This window comes from Hemitrygon akajei, unplaced genomic scaffold (genome assembly GCF_048418815.1).
Source record: "Hemitrygon akajei unplaced genomic scaffold, sHemAka1.3 Scf000040, whole genome shotgun sequence".
NCBI lineage: Eukaryota > Metazoa > Chordata > Chondrichthyes > Myliobatiformes > Dasyatidae > Hemitrygon > Hemitrygon akajei.
Window position 1 is genome coordinate 7,724,193 of NW_027331926.1, and position 24,781 is coordinate 7,748,973.

Genomic DNA, 24,781 nt, shown 5'->3' on the forward strand with positions numbered 1-24,781 from the left:
GTGCTGAGCTGCCTAAAGAACATTTTCTGGTACTTTTTGCTCGATGGGTCATATTCCATGTCACTTTGGTTCATGCTCTGTTTACGTTCTTTCCGTATTCTCCTATCACTGGAGACAATATTTCTGCTGATTCATTCCCTCCTCACCCCAATATTCCCCTTTCTCTTGATTCTCCTGTTAAACAGTTTAACCATCAGACACGTCTTAGTGGCCAGCCGAGCCCGGAGGAGACTCCGTGGTTCGCGCGATGGCGAGACGCTCGCCGACCCGGAGATGAAGAACCGCAGGCAATCGCTCCTGTTAATGCTGGTGATGTCGGGGAATTTCATCCTGCTGTGGGCGCTGCTGACGGTGTATTCCGTATTGGATAACTTGTTTCTTTACACTAACTTTTCTCCCCCGAATAGTCCGCGTGAACTGGGTTACATGCTTCAACTCCTGAGCTGCTGTACCAACACGGCTCTTTACGCCGTGGCCCAGACCAGGTTCAGGGTACAGTTCAAGGAGACGGTGAAATATCCCTACTGTCTCATGATAAAGTTCACTCGGCGTTGTCAGGAAAGCATTAATCGTCAGTGACGCCCCAAAATACCCCATGTGCAGTCCACCGGGGCTGTGGCCGGCCGCGATTAGCTCCCGCACTTCATCCCTCCATGGACCATCAGGAAAAAGCAGTGTCCCACTCTACCTACACTCCGCACTTTCCAGATTAATTTCTTCATGGGTTCCCTGTAATGTCTCCATCAGTTCCACCAAGTGGGTGATTCTACCCTTATTTGCATGCGACGCCTTAACATCACCATCGCGATACGACTGTGGTGCCCTGCCGTATTCCCTGAGGCCCGAATGCCTGCTCAGGTATGCTCGATGAAGCTCCTTCTCTTTCCACTAGCGAGGGATGTTGCTTACAAGAGCTCCTGCCTTTGAACCGTTCAGGAAGACTGGTTATCCTGAACAGAGTGAAAGTCTCCGCTTTCAGCAATAGAACACACCTGGAGTCTGATTTTGCTGTTAACAATCACTATTTTGTTAGTATCTATGTAATATAGTAATTTGAACCAGATAAACCAAGGTGTGTAAAAAAATAAAGTTCCCAAACTTATTCAAGATCAGGTGGCAAGTGTTACAGTCTGAAGATGGTATGTAAGAAATTTATGTTTAGTTTAAATGCACATAAATTGAAGTGAGGGAGAGATATTTGTAATCCAAACAAACAGGTGTCGTCCATATTCTCGCTGTTCTCTGAATCCTCACACGAAACATCACTAACAGTAGCTTATCACAAGTCGGACGTCTCCAAGGGATCCACTACCCAGGCAAGGGTGTTTACGCCGTTATATTCCACAATCAAACACGTGATAGCTACATATCCGTATCCACGACCTACGAAATATCTCCAACAGTGACTTTCCAGAGGGGTGCATTTCTTCAGTGAACTACCACACCCAGTCAAAGGTAAACACACACGTGGTATTCACAAAGCTTTTCCCCTCACCAGAGAACCACTCCTGCGGATTAACTCTGTGACAACCACACTTTCGTATCCGAATGGAAACGAACTCATCCTCACTGGCTGCTTGGAGACAGAGTCCAAACAGTGATCTCCTTGTCACAAGGTTTCTTCTCTTTGAAACCTTCCCCTCCTCTCCTCTCTGCAACTTTCTTCTACTTCCAGCGACTTGTGAGAGTCATTCATTAATACTCTGGATCGATCTCAACTCAACCATTTCGGCTGCTGAATGTTTACACCAGCGGCGTACTCACTGGTGTCTCCCATTGAACAAATTGATCTTGACTCTGACAGTCTGTCTCTATCTGCTTGTATATGCGAAAAAAAGGTACAGGAAAATGTAAACATTCATGGTCCACCAAATGACGCCACCTCACTCACCATGGCAATGTAGCAAATTTTAGAGTCTGCAGAAATCCGGCAGTATCTCAAAGTCAATCTTAATTCTCTCGGCCTTCTTGAAGTGACAGTCCACAGAAAGAATGAACCCTGGGGGTATATAACAGTCAAAACACCTGCCCGTTCACAGGTAATTCAGTAACTCTGCTGTTTGGGTCACTCATCTGCAGAAATACAAACGTAGATTTGTATGCCGCCAGCAGGTGGCAGATTCTGATGGAGAGATTTTATGTTGTAACTCAGGAATCTCATTGTCATCACAAGGCAGAAAGAACAGTCCATAGTTAATGTCCGACAGTGAATCCTCTGGGATTTGTGATATATATAAAACAGATTAGGATGTCTGCAAATAGGGGAAATAATAATCTTGCAGATGACACAAAACTATTTATTTGCAACCATATACAAAGCATCGGGCAATGTTCATGCGGTAGGTTCAAATGCCCTCTAAAGGGCAAGACGTTTACACAGAGTGTAGTGGGAACATGGGATGCACTTCATGTTGTGGAGTTCGAGGCATAAGGACAAGTGGCCTTTAAAAGATGCCGAAGCAGACAGAGGTCGATGGGGAAAATGGAAGGATATGCTCATTTTACAAGCAGAATTGATTAGTTAGCAATTATAGAAACACAGAAAATCTACAATACATTACAGGAACTTCGGACCACAATTTTTTTGCCGAGCTTTACTTTATTAATTTATTATTTACTTTATTAATTAGCTGGTGTTACCAATAAGTCTCTATTTTTTTTAAGCTACATGTGCCTATCCAGGAGTATCTTAAAAACCCTATCGTATCTGCCTTCACCACCGTCAGCGGCAGGTCATTACACGTAAGCACCAATCTCTGCGTGGAAAATGTAACCTGACATCTCCAGTACCACCTACCAGCGGCTTAAAACTGTGCCCTCTCCTGATAGCCATTTCAACCCTGGGATAAAGTGTCTGACTATTCACATGATCAATGTATCTCATCATCTTATACAGCTATATAAGGCCAACACTCATCCTCCGTCACTCCAAGGAGAAAAGACCTATTCTCGTAAGGTATGCTACCGAATTCAGGCAACATACATGTAAATATGCTCTACACCTTATCTATGTTTTTCACATCCTTCTTGCTTTGAGGCGACTAAATCAGAGCACAGTACTACAAGTGGGGTTGACCAGGGTCCAGTATAGCTGCAACGAAACCTCTCGCCTCTTGAACACAATCCCACGACTGATGAAGGCGAAAGTTCCAGACGCCTTCTTAACCACAGAGTCAACGTGCGCAGCTACTTTGAGCGTCCTATGGACTCGGACCACAGGATCCTTCTGAACCTTGAAACTGCCAAGGATCTTGCCAATAATACTATATTCTGCCATTATATTTGAGCTACCAAAACGAACCACTTCACACTTATCTGGGTTGAACACCAGCTGCCACTACTCTGCCCAGGTTTCCATTCAATCAATGTCCCGCTGGAACTTCTGACAGCCCTCTACACTATCCAATATACTCCAACCTTTGTGTCATCAGCAAGTTTACTAACCCATACTTCCAGTTCACCGATATGCACGCAGTATATGACCCGTCTACAAACTGTCTTTGCCTTCGGTGTGCAAGCCAGTTCTGGATACTCAAAGCAATGTCCCCTTGGATCCCATGCCTCCGTACTTTCTCAACAAGCCTTGCATTGGGTACCTTTTTAAATGCCTTGCTGAAATCCATATACACTACATCTACTGTTCTTCCTTCACCTCCATGTTTAGTCAAATCGGCGAAACATTCAATTACTGATGTAATGTATGACCTGCCCTGGTCAAAGCCATGCTGACTATTCCTAATCATATTATACCTATCGAAATGTTCATACATCCTGCCTCTCACGATCGTCTTCATTAACTTACCAACCACTGAAGTAAGTCTCACTGGTCTGTAGTTCCCTGCGCTATCTCTACCCCCTTTCTTGAATAATGTAACAACATCCGCAAACCGCCAGTCCTACGGAATCTCTCGCGCCGCAACTGATGATGCAAAGATCATCGTCAGAGGCTCAGCAATCTCCACCCTTATCTCCTGCAGTTACCTGGGATACGTCTCATCCGGTGCCGGCGACTGATCCAACCTGATACTTTCTAAAACTCCAGCACCATCTTTCCTAATATGTAGATCCTCAAGTTTTTCAGTTAGCTGTAAGTCATCACTACAGTCACCCAGAACCTTCTCCACAGTGAATACTGAAATAAGGAATGCATTAGGTGCCTCTCCTATTTCTTCCGCTTCCATACACACTTTCCCACTGTTACACGTGATAGGTCTTATGCTTTCAGGTCTTATCCTCTTGCTCTTCACATACTTGTAGAATAAATTGTGGTTTTCTTTCATCCTGCCCGCCAAGTCCTTCTCATGACATCTTTTGTCTCAACTAATATCCTTTTTAAGCTCCTCCTGTTAGTCTTTTAGAATCGCCTAGATCTCTAACATTACATAGCTCTCTGAAACTTTTGAAAACATTTTTTTTTATTGACTGGCTTTATTACAGTCTTTGCACAGCACGGTTCCTGTACCCTACCACGACTTCCCTGTCTCATTGGAACGTTCGTATCCAGTGGTGCGCGCAAATATACGCCGAACATTTGACACATTTCGTCCATTCAATTCACTGAGAAAATCTGTTCCCAATTTAAGCTTCGAATCTCGTCCCGATAGCCTCGGAATTCTTCTTCCTCCAATTAAACGCTTTTCTAACTTGTCTGTTCCTATCTCTCTCCAATGCCATTGCAAAGGAGGTAGAATTATGATCACTGTCTCCAAAATGCTCTGCCACTGAGAGATCTGATACTCGACCAGTTTTCTTTCCCAATACCAAACCAGGTACAGTCTCCCCTCTTGTAGGCTCATCTACACATTTTATCAAGAAACCTTCATGAACACATCTAGCAAACTCAATCCCATCTAATCCCTCCCTCTAGGGAGCTGCAATCGATATTTGGGAAATTAAAATCTCCCATCACGGCAATTCTGCTATTATTACACATTTCCAGGATATCTTTCCCTATCTGCGCCTCGATATCCCTGTTACTATTGTGCGGCCTATAAAAAAATCACCCAGTAAAGTTGTTGACCATTCCTGTTGCAAAACCTAACCCTCAGAGACCTGTAGATAATCCCACCATTACGCCAAACTTTTCTGCAGCCGTGACACACTCTCTGATCAACAGTGCCACGCCCACTCCTCTTTTGCTTCCCCCCTGTCCCTGGCCTCCCAAGTCCCTGTAATAGTCATAGCTCCAAGTACTGATCCACGCTGTAAGCTCATCCGCTTTCTTCACAATACTCCTTGCGTTAAAATGGACTCATCTCAAACTGTCAGTGTGAGCACGTCCCTTCTCTATCACATGCCTATCCTCCCTCTTACACTATCTACATGTATTCTCTTTTTGTAAGCCAATCTCCTCTTCCTCAGTCTATTCCGTTCGGTTTCCACCACCTAGCAATTCTACTTGAAACTCTCCTCATTAGCCTCAGCAAACCGCCCCACCAGGCGGTTATTGGTCGCCCAAGGTTTCAGTTGCAACAGTCCTTTTGGCACAGGTCATACCTTCTCCTAAAGTGGACTCAATGGTCCAAAAATGTCCACTGCTTCAATCCCTCAGTCAGACATTTATCCTCCACCTGATTCTATTCCTATCTTCACCGTTTCGTGATAAATCAATGATCCCGAGATTACTACAATTGCGGTCCTGTTTCTTAACATCCTTCCTGACACCCTGTAATATTTTTTTCGGGACCTTTCCTTTTTCCTACCAATGACATTACTTTCAATATGGACCACGACCTCTGGTTATTCTCCCTCCTACTGTAGGATATCTTAGACACGATCTTAAACAACCCGGAACAAGGCACCAGGGAAGCAAACTACCATCCCAGTTTCTTTCCGGCGTCCACAGAATCGCCTGTCCAAACCCTAATTATAGAGTCCGCTATCACTACTGCCTTCCCCTGATTTTCCCTATCCTTTTGAGCCACACGTCCTGACTCTGAGCCAGAGGCACGACCACTTTTGCTTCCCACAGGAAGTCTGTCCCACCAACATCAGTACTTCAATTGTTGTACTTATTATCAAGAGGTACTACAGATGGGGCAATCTCTAGTACCTGACTCTTCCCTTTCCCTCCCGTGATTGTGACCCACTTGTCTGTCTCCCGTGACCACAGTGGAGCCTCCTGCCTGTAACTCCTTTCTCTTGCCTCCTCGCTCTCCCTGACTATACGAACGTCATCGACCTGCAGCTCGACACATCGGGTCCAGATATGGCCGTCCAGGAGTCTGGGAGATTTCAGGACCTCGAACATCTGACACCAAGCACAGAACACCGGCCTCACACACATTTATTCTTTCCGCAACTGACACCGGCACACTTAGCTCACCGTTGCAGACTGCCTGATTGGAGTATGTGACGGCCGTCGTGCTGAAGGTTGGTCGCATTTCTGATATGTCTGTCCAGGGCTACACGTTGTATCGGAAGAATTGGAAGGTCTTTAGATTACATGCCGTGGCTCTGCAGGTAAAGAATAGCATCAGCTTAGTAAAAATATGTGACATCGGATCGTAATCTGTGGAATCATTGTGGGTTGTTTTAAGAATCTGACAGGGTAAAAGGATCCTCATTGGAGGTATATGCAGGCTTCTCGACAGAGCTAGAATACAGACCACAGGTTGCGACGGGGAAAATGTGTGCATAAATGTCGATGTTATGATAGCCATGGGACTGTTCTTCATGCAGCTCGATTGGGTTGGTTTGTTTTTACAGTCTGTCCTTCACCCGACCTGTGGATCAGCTATACCTGATTGGGTGCTATGAAATGAATCAGAAATGATTAGGGAGCTTAAGGTAAACGAACATTTGGAAAGCAGTCATTACGATCCAGTTGAGTTCAATTTCAAATATGATAGGGAAAATTAAACTCCGACGCAGCAGTATTTCAGTGGTGTAAAGGATATTACTGTGTTACGAGTAACGTCTTGGCCAAATAAAAAATGAAGGAGACGCTGTCAGGATTGACTGCAGGTCAGAGAGGCGGTGAAGTTCCGGTAAACCAGAGCAATGTGCAGAATGCATGCATTCTAAAAACAAATAAATACTCAAATGACAAATTAGTACAGTCGCGGCAAAATGTAAAAACAAAAGAGAAGGCATATAAAAAGGCAAAAACAACTGGGGAAAATAGCGTATTTGAGAAGCTTTTAAGATGAAATATGAAAGCAAGATAGTGAAACATATCAAGGTGGGTAGAAAAATCGTTTCCAATTGCACAGAATTCAAAGAGAAATAAGAGTGGATATAAGCCCACTAGAAATTGTGGCAGGAGGAATAATAATGGGGGAAAAGGAGATGGCAGATGAAATAAATAAGTATGTTGCATCAATCGTCTCTGCGGAAGATACTAGCTGTATGTCTGATGTTGTAGGGTGTGAAGGAACAGGAGTGGGTGAAGTTATTCTCACAAGAAAGAAGTTATTCATAAAGCAAAAAGACCAACGGATACATCATTCACCCAGACCAGAAGAACTTCACGTTATGCTTCTCAGAGAGTGATTGGTAGAGATTGTGGACCATTAGCAATGATCTTTCTAAAATCATTGGGCTGTCTCATGGTGCCGGGGCAGAACAATTGCAAATGCCACTTCGCTCTTTAGGAAAGGAGGAAGATAAAAGAAAGGGAGTTATACACCTGAAAGGATGTTTCCCAAGGTTTGCGTGTCTGAGAGAAAAGGGCTTAGCCTTGGAATATAGAGGCGTCCATTTAAAATAGAGAAGCGGAGAACTTTCAGTCGCCAGAGGTGGTGAATTTGGGGAATCTATTATCACATTCAGCTGTGAAGGCTGTGCCCTTGGGTTTATTTAAGGCAGAGATTTATTATATTTTAGAATACGCAAGTATCTGCTGGGAAGGCAGCTGTGGGAGCCCCGGAGAGAAAACAAGGGATGCGCGTCGTGTTAGAGATGACAGAAGGGCGAACAGGACACAATGTGACCTGCGACAACTTCTTCACATCTCAGGAGCTTGGTCAGACGCTCCTGAAAAAGAAAATCAAAATGGTGGGCACTGTGAGGCGGAACAAGCCTGAGCTGCCACCTGCTGTGATTGCAACAAGGGGGAGAGACTCTTGTCTTCCAAGTTTGCTTTCACCCAAAGTTTGCTTTCACAGTTGTCTCGTAGATGCAAAAAACGAACATGAATGTCATCCTTATGAGCACATCACATAAGGCTGCAGAGGGCAGCGCTCAGGAGGGCAGAAAATCAGCCATCATCCTTAAATACAATGCCAACAAAGGAGGAGTGGACAACCTTGACAAAGTAACAGACACATACGGCTCATAGAAATATCGACCTACAATGCCTCTGCCATGCGCAGTGAGCTGTACCCTACCTGGAGTGTAAGCAAGAGGCTCTGGAGGTGATTCTTCCCGGCGGAGGTTGGGAAGCTCCTTGTGACTCATTTTATGCAAAGACGACGGCACCTTCCCCGCACAGCAGCCTCAGCACCAGTGGTAAGGGCAGTGCCGCGATCAGAACCCGGCCCTGATCAACAACAAGTCCCACAAGAAGCCAACACAAGGGGGCAGAAGAGATGGAGATGCAACTTCTGCTCTGTCTAAAAGGACTGCAAAACACGGACAGCTTGCTGCAAATGTGGGAAACACATATGCAAGGGTCACACACGCACAATTTCCTAACACTGCTTTGAATGCGAAGAGTTGTGTGAAGATATCATTTTTTGTTTTGTCTGTTTGTCAAATGTTAGTTAATGTATAATTAATAGTTAATAGTTATAACTCTGTATATATATATATATATTAGGTAAAATAGGACAAGATATTTTGATAGTAGATGCTTTTTCTCCATTAACTTATTCTTTTGTCTAAAATACTCCCCCGCTCTCTGAAACATTCAGTAAGGATTAATAAACCATTTATTAATGTCAGAAATGCTATCTAAACATTCTACAAGGAATTGTGGTTCATAACCTGGTATAGCCACTTGTTATGAGCGGATTCTTGAGCGGGTCAAACTTGAACCGGATCATACTGTGAAGGTATTGAATATTAACAGTATGTAAGGGTTAATTCAGCAGATTGTAGTGTTTTATGTATGTTCTGAGTGCTTGCAATGGCTTTATCTATTGAATAAGTTGTTGTTCTCTGTCTATCCTCTGTTACTATATCCGGGCGGTTATTATGGATTACTGTTCGGTAGTTATATAATTTTTTGCAAAGTGAGTCTTGTATTTATAAGTTGTTGTGTCTTTTCTGTTTCTCAGCAGCTGGTGAAACCTCATACCCGGACACAACCAATCACGCTAATTTCTCATTCGCTCGGAACTTTCTGACTATCCTGGTGGTGTTTAATATTGTGGCCTTTTGGAGATGTCAATAAACATTACGGCATAGGTCGTTGGACAGCGGTGATCAGTGCTGTTCCGCATCAATCGTTGTTGAGTCTGCTTCTTATCGCGTTGTACATCAATGATTTGAATGAAGGGTTTGATTGCATGGTGACATTAATCTGCATACTCTTACTTCTTCCTGCCTCACAAGCACGTAGAACGGGCAGCAAATCCCTAAGGTCCTGCCTTTTAACTTCACTCTTAACTCCTGGAACTGGCAGTGCAGTACTTCGTCACACATCGTAAGCATGTCATTGGTAACTCAAACGGCCACGATTTCTGGTTTTTCACTCTTACTGTTAAAAATGCAGAGGACTCGATCTGAGATAAACCTGATGTTGTCGAGACAGAACCACCTGCCCGCCCCACTAACGAATATCTTATCATCACATCGTGACATTCACCATGACGCCCCCCACCTACACATACAGACGCCGCTCAACGCCCATTTCCCCTCTGAGTCACAGAAGCAAACTAAGTGCCTGAGACCCGACCACTGTGACTGTACACTCTTTGGTTATTCTCACCCTCACCCCTACAAATTCGCGACGGTATCTAAAATGTTGGGGGTGATGGTCACATGGGAACTCTGTCCTGGCCCGTTCAGCCGTTTCTCCTACCCGAAGGTCACGCAGTCTCCTGTGGCCTGCGCCTTGGGTGCATATGTCTCTATATGTCCTGTCTATCGCTTCAGCCTCCCGAATGAACTGGATCTCGTCCAGTTCCAACTCCACCTCCTTGAGGTGGATTGTTAGAAGCTGCAGCTGAACGCAACTCTCGCAACTATAATCGTCAGGGCCACTGGACGTCTCCAAGCCTCCCCAGATACCGCAACAGGAGCTTGTTAACTATCCTGACGGGCATCTCTGTTATCCATCTGATCAGATATGACGAAGGGAAGTGAGGCATATCTTAAGCAAGCACTTTTTCTTTTCCATTGCCTACTTTGACTGAAGCCTCCTGGAGTTGACAGGTCATCTGACCCTGCCTGCCTCCTGCTGATCAACCGCAAACGCCGCCTGGGCTCTGGTCAAAACTCTTTTTCACGTTAATGATCGGCTGTCGCTTTTCATTCCTGTGCTGAGTGAAGTCCTCTCCTCCCCAATCATCCGGCTTCCGGATTGGTCGCTGGATTGAAGCTCTTTTCTGAATATCATTATTGTGAAATTATCTAACTCGAAATTATTTTCAATCCACCTATGTAACGGTAATTTTTTTAAGAACGGTATCAATGCAAAAATTATTTTCAATCTGTTTATGTCCTTATTTTGCTGATTTTATTTAGCATTTGCTTCGTTTACCCTTTCCAGCCTGGCTGTATTTCAGTGTCTGATTTTGTTAACACGTTTCTCGATTTTGTGTCCGTTTACAGACACGGCACGGATCGGTGGACAGCCCACTGCTGGGATTATTATATACACTTCCAGTCTGCGTTTGTACTGCGTCTCAGACGGTCTACAAATAAAGGGTTAATTGCACTAGTCATTCCGTAGAATTTAAGTAAATGATTTTCCGTGGCGATTGACCACGTCACGGCGGAGCTGTGGCTGCAGTTTGCCTGGTCTATTAATGTGTACAGTATCCCTCACAAAGACAGTCTCAGCGAGAGTCGCCAGCGACGCCATAAGAGACCAGCGGATTCCAGATAGAGAGACGACAGAGGCTGGATCGGGACCAGGAATCTGGAGGATTACAGAAAGGGTTCTGTAAAATGCATCGCGAGATACTGCGGCATCTGTAATGAATATTTTCTCGGCGTATCAATATATGGTTAAAAATCTGGTGTTTCGACTGTCATATACACCCAGTGTTATTTTTTTCGGTACACTGTCACTTTAAAACGCCGAGAGAATGAGACAGACTTTTTGAAACTGTTGGGTTTTACTGACTATAAAAATTGCTGTGTTGCTATGGTAGGAGAGAGGTGGCGTTATTTGATGGACAATGAATGCTTACATTTTTTTTCTTTTTTTTCTGCAGGTTGTTATGAATATACAAGGACACAGAGACACACAGTCAGAGTCAAGAAGGATTCGGTCAGTGGAAGAGACCAGTGAGTCGGTCGTTGGTTTAGACTTTCAGTAGCCCAAAGGGCTGAGTTGAGATCGATCCAGAGTATTGATAAATGACTATCACAAGTTGCTGCAATTGGAAGAAATTTGCAGAGAGGGGAGTAGGGGAAGGCTCAAACATAGGCAACCGAGTGAAAAAATTATCAGTATCTGGAGTCTCTCTCCATGTCGCCCGTGAAGGTGAGGTTGTTTCCATTCGGATACGAAAGTCTGATTGTCACAGAGTAAATCCGCAGGAGTGAGTTTTCCGGTGAGTGGAAAACGTTCGTGATTACCACATGTATGCTTACCCTTTGTCTTGGTGTGGTAGTCAAATGAAGAAAGGCACCCCTGTGGCAAATCTCTGTTGGCGTTATTTCGTACGTCGTGGAACTGAATGAGTAGCTTATTACGTTGGTGGTTCCTTTGAGTATGGTCCCGCTGGTCATTAGCTACTGTTAGTTATGTTTCGTGTGAGGATTTAGAGGACAACGGGAAGATCTACGATAGCTTTTTGATTGGATTACAAATACTTCTCTGTCTCTTCAAATTCTGTGGAATTCAAATGAACAGAAGATTCTCAAATACCATCGTCAGACTGTAACTCATGCCACCTGAGCTTGAATAAGTTTGGGAATTTTATTATTTTACACACTTATACTGCTAATACTGGAAACCATTGGTTTACCTGGTTTAAGTTACTGTATTACGTAGTTGATGATAAAATATATGATTGTTAACAGCAAAACCAGACTCTAGGTGTGTTCCATTGCTGCTCTTCATTTCACAGTGTTGCGTGCAAGTAAGAGGTACTTCCCCAACTGTTGCGTGTACGGAACACGGCCAAGCTGAACATTCATCTAATACCTGAGCAGAAACCATTTTTTTCATTTCTTTTTTCAACCTTTTTATTGATTTTATTTTTCAGAAACAGATCCATAACAGACATAGTAGTACAAAGAGAGTGAGATAACATCGTTGGCATTTAACAATTTGTTAAAAAAACTATCGGTAAAACCAACATTCTAGACCTCGCAAACCCTTGATATAAACAAGATACAAAATATATAAAGACAATGAAAAAAAACACAAAAGGAAAAATCAAAAACAAAGGAAACTCAACTAAACACAACTAAAACCTAAACTAAAAAAAGGCTGTGATACTATTACAATATATATATATATATATATTAGTATCGACAACTCCGCTCTTCTTCTGAAATTAGTGAATAATATAAAGGAAACGGAAAAGGTCAAATTACAATCTATAAAAGTATGGAATAAAATGCCTATATGTTTCTTCAAACTTAACTGAGGGATCAAAGATACCACCTATTGTTTTCTAAATTTAAAATGGATATGGTTTCAGAAAACCATTCGAATGTAGCTGGAGGATTTATCGCTTTCCAATTCAATAAAATAGATTTTATAGCCATTAAAGTAGCAAATGCAATCAATAGCCGAGCTGCATAGGTCACATCAAATTGAATAAACAAATGGTTAACCCAATAGTTAAACATACATTTCGAATATTGTTACAGTTTCGGGGTTTTTTTGCCTTGGATACATTTATTTATTCAAGCCCTCTAATATCTATTTTTTTTTCAACCCTCTCTCAAAGATCAAGCATTTGTTGTTTGGAAGACGAAGAGTATAATATGTTTTCGTGATTAATTTTTGGGTGACTGTTTCATGTCTTTTGAACAGTTGTCTAATAAATCTAATTTGCCCAGATCCCACTTTTTTGGAAACATACAGAACAGTGACATTTTTTGATTTAAATACGATCTTACCTTCTTTTCTGATTTCATATCCAATTGATATCATGTAAAATAAATAGGCTTAAACCATTATCAAAGGGTTTAACAGCAATCATTTATGATATGATTATGAATATACAGCCAAATAGATCCGATAAAATTAAAAATGAATGGGAGAAGGAACTTCAACTTTATTTCCCTTTAGAGAAATGGGAAAAATCAATTAATTAATTTCTCTTCAATTTGAGCTAGACATACGTTGATTCAATTTTGAAGTGGTACATAGGGCTCATATGTCTAAATATAAATTAACTCGTTTTAACTCACATATAAATCCGATTTTGTGATAGATGCCCCTCTGAGTTAGCCTCTCTGACTTCTATGTTTTGGTCTTATCCTCTTTTGGAAAAAATTTGGAAAGATATTTTTGATGCATTCTCTACAGTTTTGCACATTGATTTACAGCCTCCTCCATTACTACAATTTTTGGCTTAAGAATGATTGATCTGCCATCTGCAGCTCGGCGGATGATTGCATTTGCTGCTTTAATGGCTAGAAGATTTATCTTAGTGAATTTGAAATCATTTTACGTTCTCTCCATTTTCTCTATATTCCGAAAAATATTTCCTATTCTCGTATTTCTCTATCGTTCGAGACCGAACTGTCGTATTAGTGTGACACAGTTGTCATTTCTCCGGCCACATTTCCAGCTGTACTTTTGCCAAACTCCCTCATCATGGACAACTCCATCACGTTTGTGTCGTTATCAAGGGTATTTATGAGCCCCGCCCATTTTCATCCAAGTCAACCGCCAGAACATTTCCAACAATTGTCCCATGTAGAATGGCGGCCCTCCACCACTGCCCTCTGTACTCTATTTAAAGCCCTACTATCCATTGCAACTCAGTCTCATGTTTCAACCTACCGGGAGCAGTCCTTCTCAAAAGTCTTACTTCCAGTCAACACACAACTTTGGTGCCTTGGCTGGCGCAATTCTAATCGGACAATTTACAATGATCGATTAATCTATCATTAACCAAAGGTGTTTGGTCCGTGGGTGGAATCAGGAATACGCGGAGACACACCGATGGTAACGCTTTAGAGACAGCGGCGGGAAAGGACTAGAACGGCGGATAATCAACCGGAGAAGAAGAAAGACCAAGCTGCGGAAATCAATCAATAAATAGACATCACGTCCCCTTTCCTCTGCAGGGATTACCATGATTTATTTATTTTTTTTTTTTTTGCTTACCAATGATTGATCTGCCCTCTGCAGCTCGGCGGATGATTGCATTTGCTACTTTAATGGCTCGAAGACCATTCCCACTTAAACCATGTACTCAATTGAATTCGGTAGACAGGAACTCCACTACATAAAATGTCGAATAACTTCTTTAATGTTTCTGAGGCTTTGAGCAGGAGATTGCATCGTAGCTGAGCAGGCATTCATGCTCATTCATGCTCGATGGTGGTGTCAAGGCTTCGCATGTAGTTAAGTGTAGAATCACCCACTTGAACTGAGGGAGACATTACAGGGAACCAGTGAAGAAAATAATCCGGAAGGAGCACAGTGGAGGCAGACTGGGATACTACTTGATGCTGCTGGTGCATGGATGGGCGGAGGTGCGGGAGCTATTCAGGGACGTCCACAGCCCCAATGGAACTGCACAGGTCACTGACGAAATGCGATATTTTGGGGCGTCACTGAGGATAAATGCTCCCTTGACAAAACAGGACGAACTTTGTCAATAGACGGAAGGGGGATTTCACCGTCTCCTTGAACTGTAGCCTGAACCTGGTCTGTGCCACGGCGTAAAGTGCCGTGTTGGTGCAGCAGCTCAGGAGCTGAAGCAAGTAACCCAGTTCCAGCAGACTATCCGGGGGAGAAGTGGAAACGTAAAAATCCACGCTCTGCCATATGGAATACACCGTCAGCAGCGCCCACAGCAGGATGAAATTCCCCGACATCACCAGCAGTAACAGGAGCGATTGCCTGCGGTTCTTCATCTCCGGGTCGGCGGGCGACTCGCCATTGCTCGAAGCACGGAGCCTCCTCCGGGCTCGGCTGGCCACTAAGACGTGCCTGATGGTTAAACTGTTGAGCAGGAGAATCAGGACAAAGGGGAACACTGGGGTGAGGAAGGAATGAATCATTAGAAATGCTGCCTCCTGAGATGAGGAAAAACGAAATGAACGCAAACAGAGCACGTACAAATTGTACATCGAATAATAGCCATGGAGCAGAAAGTACCAGAAAATGTTCTTTACGCAGCTCAGCACAGTCACTGTCCCCAGAACCAGAGCCGCCGCTCTCGCGGTGCAGTATTTTCGTTTCAGCTTCTGAAAACAAATGGCGACAAATCGATCAAAGGTGAAAGTGACGGTGAACCAGACAGAACAGTCTGTGGCAGCGTAGAGCAGGACGGCGTGGATGTTACACACGGGAACACGGAACGACCAGAGAGAAACATCAATTGGCTTGTAGGTCCTCGGAATTTTGTTCAAAACCAGATCGAAGAAAACGACGAGCTGATCCGCTGCAACCATGGCAACCAGGTACCTTGCGACGCCTTTGGACAGACCGCACTTTCCCCGCGACAGGGTGACAATTGTCACCACGTTCACTGTGCGGAGTGAGATAAAGGCCATTAACATATACTCGGATGGAAACATTCTCTGAAAACAATGATTTCAATCGACCTGACGTCCGAGTCCGGAGATGAAAATGTAGTTAATGTATCTGCTAATGAGATTATCGGAAGGCATTATTACGTCGTTAGTAATTATAATCTACCTGTTGAAGTTCAGGAGAATAAAGGAAATTTCAATGAAAATTGTCTAATATTGAAACGCCGAGATTTTGTGGACGTGGAGAGGGCAGCTTCTGTTGTGTGGGAGTCTGCATATAGAAGACGAGGCTTCACGATAGAAAGACATCACTTTAGAATACAGGTGGGTAGAACTTTCTGCAGACCGTGGCTGCTGAATTTGTGGAATTACACGCCACAGAGTGCTGAGCGGTCAGTTCATTGCAACTATTGCTGCAGAGTGTGTACTCTCTTGATTCGTCAGGGCTTAAATCGATATGGAGAGCGGGCGGCAGAATGTGGTTCAGGGTGATAATAAATGAGTTATGACAGAATGGCAGATAGGGCTCGGTGCCCGAATGACCGAAGTTAGCTATGGACTAAGCAGTGATATCAATCGATGGCTGAAATGCATTCTGATCTTTGGCGTTCAGAAGAAGGGTTTGAAAACGGGATGCGATAATGAACTGATGAATATGCCAAGCGTCACTGTTTACAGAAATCAATTTCCCTGAAATGTCACCACGAGAGAACATTAGAGCAGAAGAACCGAAGAAGAAGGAGCTGGAATAGTCCATCTGTTCGGACAGGCATGATCCGCCATTGAAGATGATCATGGATGAACTGACTATGGACTTGCCTCTTGCCTTTTCCTTTTACCTACCTGCCTTTTCCAACAGATCCTTTAACATCCCTACTACGCAAAAATCTATCCACTGATTCACTGGGCAGAGTATTCTACAGCTGCACCACCCTCTGGAAAAAGCAGTTCCTCCTCACCTACTTCCTAAATTCGCTCCCCAAAAGCTTCAGCGTGTGTCCTCTAGTTCTAGTCTCACCTTCCGCTGGAAATAACTTCCTGCCCCTGTCTTATCCATCCCTTTCGTAATTTTATATGTTGCCAAATGATCGTCTCTGATCCTCCTGAATTCCACTGTGTACCGTCCCACGCGACTCACACTCTTCTCATAGTCTCGCCACCTCATCTCTGGAATCAAAATGGTGAACTGTCTACAACGCCAGTAAATCCCTCCTCAAGTCAGGAAACCAGACCTGCACACTGTACGTCAGCTACCGCCTCACCAGTGTCTTGTGCAGTTGCAGCATAATCTACTTACACTTAAATTCAGCAATGATGGCCAATATCCCATTTGCCTTCTTGTTAGACTGCTGCTTCTGCAAACCAACCTTTTGTGATTGAAGAACAAGCACTCTAAAATCCCTCCACAAGGCTGCATACCGCAATTGTTTACCTCTTAATAATATTCTGTTCTTCCATTTGTCCTTCCCAAGTAGATGACCACGCCTTTAGCAACATTGTCCTCCGTCCGCATAGACGCTAATACTTTGTCTTAAACAATCGATATCCGTCTGTAGGCTCCCAAATTCCACTGCACTATTTGTGTAGGCGGTAGATCGTTGCTGTAATGATGACCACGGAACCTCATTCTCTTTTACCGCCGGGGCTTTGAGGTATTTATTTACGTATTCATTCATTCATGCATTTATGCTTTCATTCATTCTTTCATTCATTCATTCTGGCGATGCAGTCCCCTCCAGCAAGCTTCGAGATAGCTAAATTATCCTCCCATGTCCCAAATGGACTGTGGAGCATAAATCACCGCAAGCATGTTTATGCTTCACAGAGGGTGCAGATGTAATTTGCCAGAATACTGCCTAGATTGGAAAGCACTCACTACGAGGAGAGGCGAGTACTCGGGCTTGCTTATCTGGGAGTGAAGGAGCATGTGAGGTCCCTTGGTGGCAGTGCTTGAGAGGTGATGAGGCAGAGATATCGTTTGCCTGACAGAGAGGTAACCGGGACGTCGACAACCCCAGAGTTGGAGAGAGGACTTCTGTAATGCAATCAGCCACTGTTGCTGAAGCGGTATCGGTTTCAGAGACCTGCCATGCAATCAGACGACGGGCATTAAAGAGAATCTGATTAATTTTCTTTTCAACGGTAAACACGAGGAAGGGGCCAAACACTTACCAGGAACAGCTACGATGGCGAGGACAGGGTAGTAAAACAGTTGGAAGGTCACAAGCACATGAACGATACGATCATTCAACGTCAGTGTTTCAGAAAATAAAGAAAGATATTGATACGCCCAGAAAATATTCTTCTCCACTCCCGCAGCATTCCGTGATAAATTCCGCAGGTTATGATTCATTGCTGGAATAGTCCAGGTTCCTGTTCCCAATCCAGCCTCTATCCTCTCTCTATCTGGAGCCCGCTGGTCTCTGAGACCGTAGACTGGCTACTTACACTGAAACTGTCGTTGTGAGGGAGACATATTAATAGAACAGGTAACAAGCAGCCACACCTCCGCGGTGACGTCGACAATCCCCACGGACATACCTTTAATTAGGTTCTAGGGAATGACAGGTGCAGTTAACCCTTCATTTCCAGACTATCGGAGAAGTGATATAAAAGAAGATTGGAAATGTATGCAATAATCCGAGCAGCCTGCTGTCCACGGATGCGTGCCGTGTCTGTGAATTGACCCAACATTGAGAAACGTATTGACACACAGCTAGAAACGGATATACAACCAGTGAGGGAATGAAGATACACGTAGAAAGTAAAAAAAAAATAAATAATGAAATAAACAATGATGATGATATAAACAGAATAAAACAATTATTGCATGGATAGTTCTTAAAATAATATTTGCGCAGTTAGATTGAAAAAGTTATCGAGTCAGATGATTTCAAAGTATTCCAGGTCTGGCTGGCTGCCGGTAAACAATGGAGGCCCACAGGGGTCAGAGCTGGGACAGCCGCCTGTTTAAGATGTATTTGGGCCGCAGTATTAACGCACTTGTGGCTAAATTAGCCGATGATAGAAAGATAGGTGGAGGAGCGTGTTAAGGAAACAAATCCTGCAGAGAGACAGTTTTGGAGAATGAGCAAGGAAGTGGCAAGGAAACAGAGGGTCTGTAGAGAGACTGGCGGTTTTGGAGAATGGGCAAGGAAGTTTCAAGTGAAATAGAATTTTGGAAAGTATGTGGTGATGCACTTTGGTGGAAGCGATAACCGGGCAGGCTATTATTTATGTGACGTGATGTTGTGACGCGACAAGGCACACATGAGAACATACTTGTAGCATTGTGTGCAGTTTTGGGCTCCTTATTTTAAGCAGGATATACTGACATTGGTGATGTTTCAGAGAAGATTCACGGGAATGTTTCAAGGAATGAAAGGGTTTGCCGTATGAGGAACGGCTGACAGCTCTGGGGCTGTATTCCCTGGCGTTGAGAAAATTCAGGGCAGAATCTCATAGAAACATTCCAAATGTTAAAAGGCCTGAACAGATTAGATATGAGGTAGGGATTATATGGCTGAGGGCAGGATTATAGGACGTCCATTTAGAACACATATGCGGGGAAATAGTATTAGACAGGCGGTGGTAAATCGATGGAATTTTTTATAACGAGTGGCTGTGGAGCCCAAGACATTGATTGTATTTAAGGCAGAAATAGAGCCTTTTTTGATTAGCCGGTGCATCCAAGGTTATGGGATGAAGACAGTGAGTCGGATTGACATGAAGAATTGGATCAGAGCGTGGATAAATGGCGCAGCACACACAATGGGCCGAATGGTCTACCTCTCCTCCTATAATTTATGTCTTATGGTCTTATAAGCACGTCAAGAAATAGATTGAAATCAGTCCGAATGTCCTTACGTTTAAAGCGGACCTTGAAATTTGTTGTTGATTACAAAAGTGTTTCAAAAGTTACGGGTAGAAGGCAATAGCATGCGATTAAGAAGGACGATGTCAAGAAAACCCCCAGTGAATACCATTTCAATACCGAAAACTTCTTGTTACGGAGGGAGCTCAGATGATCGTGGTCTTCTTACTCTTACCGGTGGCACGACTGAGGGTACGGTCTTTCATCGATTCTGTCATGGTTATTATTCTATTAGGAATTTATTGAGTATCCTAGCAAGAAAATGAGGGTGAGATTGAGAGAGCTCGATTCCAATCCAAATCCCGGAGGTTTGTCTGCTGTGCATTTTGCAAATCTGTTGCAAACAAGGGCCATGAAATAACAGAGAACATACAATTACAACGATTTAATCATATAATAATTACAGCACGGAAACAGACCTTCTGGTCCGTGCCGAACGCTTACTCTCACTTAGTCGCACCTACCTGCACTCAGCCCAAAAGCGTCATTTCTTTACTGTCCATATACCTATCCAATTTTACTTTAAATGACAATGTCGAACCTGCCTCTAGCACTTCTACTGGAAGCTCGTTCCACACTGCAACCACTCTCTGAGTAAAGAAATTCTCCCTCTTGTTATCCCTAAATTTTTGTTCCTTACATCTCATCTCAAGCCCTCTTTTTTGAATCTCCCCTACTCAATGAAAAACTCCTCTCCAGGTCAACTCTATCTACGCCCTCATAACAATATATACCTCGATCAAGTCCTCAACCTTATACGCTCCAAAGAATAAAGAACTAACTTGTTCAACCTTTCTCTGTAATTTATGTGCTGAAATCTCCTCTGTACTCTCTCTATTTTGTTGGCATATTTCCTATAATTCGGTTAACAGAACTGTGCACAATACAAATTTCGCCTCACCAATTCTTTCTACAATTTTAACATTATATCCCAACCCGTATACTAAATGCTCTGATTTATAAAGGCCAGCATACCAGAAGCTTTCTTCACCACCCTATCCACATGAGATTCCACCTTCAGGGAACGATGCGCCATTATTCCTAGACCACTTAGTTCTACTACATTCATCAATGCATTTACTATGTATGTCCTATTTTGATTAGTCCTACCAAAATGTAGCACCTCACACTTATCAGTAATAGACTTCATCTGCCCTCTTTCAGCCCACTTTTCTAACTGGCCTAAAGCTCACTGCGAGCTTTGAAAAACGAATTCATTATACATAACCCCACCCCCTCTTAGTATCATCTGCATACCTACTAATTTAATTTACCACTGCATCATCCAGATCATTACTGTATATGACAAACAATTCTGGACCCAGTACAGATCCCAGAGGCACATCACTAGTCACCGGTCAACCTGACAAAAAAGTTATCCACCACTGCTCTCTGGCATCTCCCATACAGCCACTGTTGAATCCACTTTACTACATCAATATTAATACCTAACATTTTTTCTTCTTATTTTTCAATCGAAGCATCCCGGAGGGAAGGTCAATTTTCTTTTCCTTAATTGATCGGGGAAAAGAGGCTGGACTTGCAGGCGAAGGAAGGGAAAAGGGCAGGTAGCGCAGTGATCTACTGTGGCCATTTCCCTCCAGAACAGGTATACCGATTTTGATACTGTTGAGGGTGGGGGGGGGGGGGATGGCTTACCTGGGAGAAGCTGCGGCAGCCGGATCGCTGGCACTGGCAAACAGGAGATTCTGTGGCCGTGACGGAGACTCCCGGATGGTTTGTTGCCTCACCGGTGCAAGGGTCAGGGATGTCTCTGATCGCGTGCACATCATTCTGAATTGTGACGGTGATCATCCAGATGTCGTGGTACACATCGGTACCAATGACATAGGTAGAAGGAGTCAGGAGGTGCTGAAGATTGAGTACAGAGAGTTTGGTAGGAAGTTGAAAAACAGGACCTCGAGGGTAGTAATCTCCGTATTGCCGCCTGTGCCACGTGCCAGTGAGGGTATGAGCAGGATGCTCTGGCAGGTGAACACGTGGCTGAGAAACTGGTGTAGGGAGCAGGGTTTCAGATTTCTAGATCATAGGGACCTCTTCTGAGGCAGTTGGGACCTGGGCAAGAGGGACGGGTTACACCTGAAACTACAAGGGGACAAATATACTTGCAGGGATGTTTGCTCGTGTTATTGGAGAAGGTTTAAACTAGATTTTCAGGGGGATGGGAACCGGAGTGCCAGAGTAGATAGTGGAACGGGGGTAAAAATAAAAGATGTTAGTCGTTCATGCAATGTCATAAATAGTAAGGTTGTGTGCGGTGGTAACAATCTTCTGAGGTGTGTACATTCAATGCGAGGAGAATTGTGGGAAAGGCGGACGAGCTGAGGGCCTGGATTGACACGTGGAATTATGACAGCATAGCCATTACTGTAATTTGGCTAAAGGAGGGTCAGGACTGGCAGCTCAATGTTCCAGGGTTCGGATGTTTCAGGCGTGAAAGAGGCAGAGGAATGAAGGGTGGGGAGTGGTTTGGCTTTGCGAGTCAGGGAAAATTTTACAGCAGTGCTTCGGCAGGACAGATTAGAGGGTTTGTCTACTGAGGCCATATGGGTGGTGCTCAGCATCAGGAAAGGTATGGCAATATTAATTGGGTTGTATTATTGACAACCCAATGGTCAGCGAGAACTGGAGGAGCAAATCTGCAGAGAGATAACAGACAACTGCAAGAGACAGAAAGTTACAATTTTAATTATCCACACATTGATTGGGACTCCCATACTGTTAATGGTCTAGATGGGTTAGAGTTAGTGAAATGTGTTCAGTAAAGCTTTCTAAATCAATATATAGATGTACCAACTAGGGAGGATGCAATATTAGGTCTCCTATTAGGAAATGAGTTAGGGCAGGTGACGGAAGTATGTGTAGGGAAACACTTTGATTCCAGTGATCAAAACGTCATTAGTTTAAACTTGATCATTGATAAAGATCTGGACCTCAGGTTGAAGTTCAGAACGGTAAAAAATGCCAAATTTGAAGAAATGATAAAGGATCAAATAAGAGTAGACTGGGACAGGTTGTTCTCAGGCAAGGATGAGATTGGTAAGTGGGAGGCCTTCAAAGGAAAAATTTTGAGAGTGCAGAGTTTGTATGTTCCTGTGTGGGTTAAAGGCAAAATGAATAATATAAGGAACCTTGGTTGTCCAGCGGTATTGAAACTCTGATCAAGAAGGAGAGAGAGATGTATAACATGTATAGGCAACAGGGGGGAAATAAGATGCTTGAAGAGTATAAAATAGTAAGAAAATACTTGCGAAAGAAATCAGGAGGGCTAAAAGAAGATATGAGGTTGCTTTTGCAGTCAGGGTGAAGGATAATCCTAAGAACATCTACAGGTATGTTAAGAGCAAAGGGATAGTAAGGGATAAAATTGGTCCTCTCGAAGATCAGAGTGGTCGGCAATATATTGAACAAAAAGAAATGGGAGAGATATTAAATGGGCTTTTTGCATCTGTGTTTACTAAGGAAACTGAAATGGAGTCTATGGAAGCAATGCAAACAAGTAGATAGATAGATAGATAGATAGATAGATACTTTATTCATCCCCATGGGGAAATTCAACTTTTTTTCCAATGTCCCATACACTTGCTGTAGCAAAACTAATTACATACAATACTTAACTCAGTAAAAAAAAATATGATATGCATCTAAATCACCGTCTCAAAAAGCATTAATAGCTTTTAAAAAGTTCTTAAGTCCTGGAGGTAGAATTGTAAAGCCTAATGGCATTGGGGAGTATTGACCTCTTCATCCTGTCTGAGGAGCATTGCATTGATAGTAACCTGTCACTGAAACTGCTTCTCTGTCTCTGGATGGTGCTTTGTAGAGGATGTTCAGAGTTATCCATAATTGACCGTAGCCTACTCGCCCTTCGCTCAGCTACCGATGTTAAACTCTCCAGTCCTTTGCCCACGACAGAGCCCGCCTTCCTTACCAGCTTATTAAGACGTGAGGCGTCCCTCTTCTTAATGCTTCCTCCCCAACACGCCACCACAAAGAAGAGGGCGCTCTCCACAACTGACCTATAGAACATCTTCAGCATCTCACTGCAGACATTGAATGACGCCAACCTTCTTAGGAAGTACATTCGACTCTGTGCCTTCCTGCACAAGGCATCTGTGTTGGCAGTCCAGTCAAGCTTCTCGTCTAACTGTACTCCCAGATACTTGTAGGTCTTAACCTGCTCCACACGTTCTCCATTAATGATCACTGGCTCCATATGAGGCCTAGACCTCCTAAAGTCCACCACCATCTCCTTGGTCTTGGTGATATTGAGACGCAGGTAGTTTGAGTTGCACCATATCACAAAGTCCTGCATCAGTTTCCTATACTCCTCCTCCTGTCCATTCCTGACACATCCCACTATGGCCGTGTCATCAGCGAACTTCTGCACATGGCAGGACTCTGAGTCATATTGGAAGTCTGATGTGTACAGGGTGAACAGGACCGGAGAGAGTACGGTTCCCTGCGGCGCCCCTGTGCTGCTGACCACCGTGTCAGACCTACAGTCTCCCAACCGCACATACTGAGGTCTATCTGTCAAGTAGTCCACTATCCAATCCACCATGAAAGAGTCTATTCCCATCTCCGTTAGTTTGTGCCTTAAGATCTTAAGTAGGGAGGTCATGGAACTTATACAGATTAAAGAAGAGGAGGTGCTTGATATCTTGAGGCAAATCAGAGCAGGTATATCCCCAGGACCTGACAGGATATTCCCTCGGACCTTGAAGGAGACTAGTGTTGAAATTGCAGGGGCCCTGCCGGAAATATTTAAAATGTCGATATCCACGGGTCAAGAGCCGGATGATTGGAGTTCATGTAGTTCCATTGTTTAAAAAAAGGGTCAAAAAGTAAGCCGGGAAACTATAGGTCGGTAAGTTTGACATCGGTAGTAGGTAAATTATTGGAAGGAATACGAAGAGATAGGATCTACAAGTATTTGGATAGACAGGGATTTATTAGAAAAAAAAGTCAGCATGACATTGTGCGTGGTAGGTCATGTTTAACCAATTTATTAGAGTTTTTCGAGGAAGTTACCAGGCAAACTGATGAATGGAAGGCAGTGGATGTTGTATACATGGATTTCAGAGAGACCTTTGACAA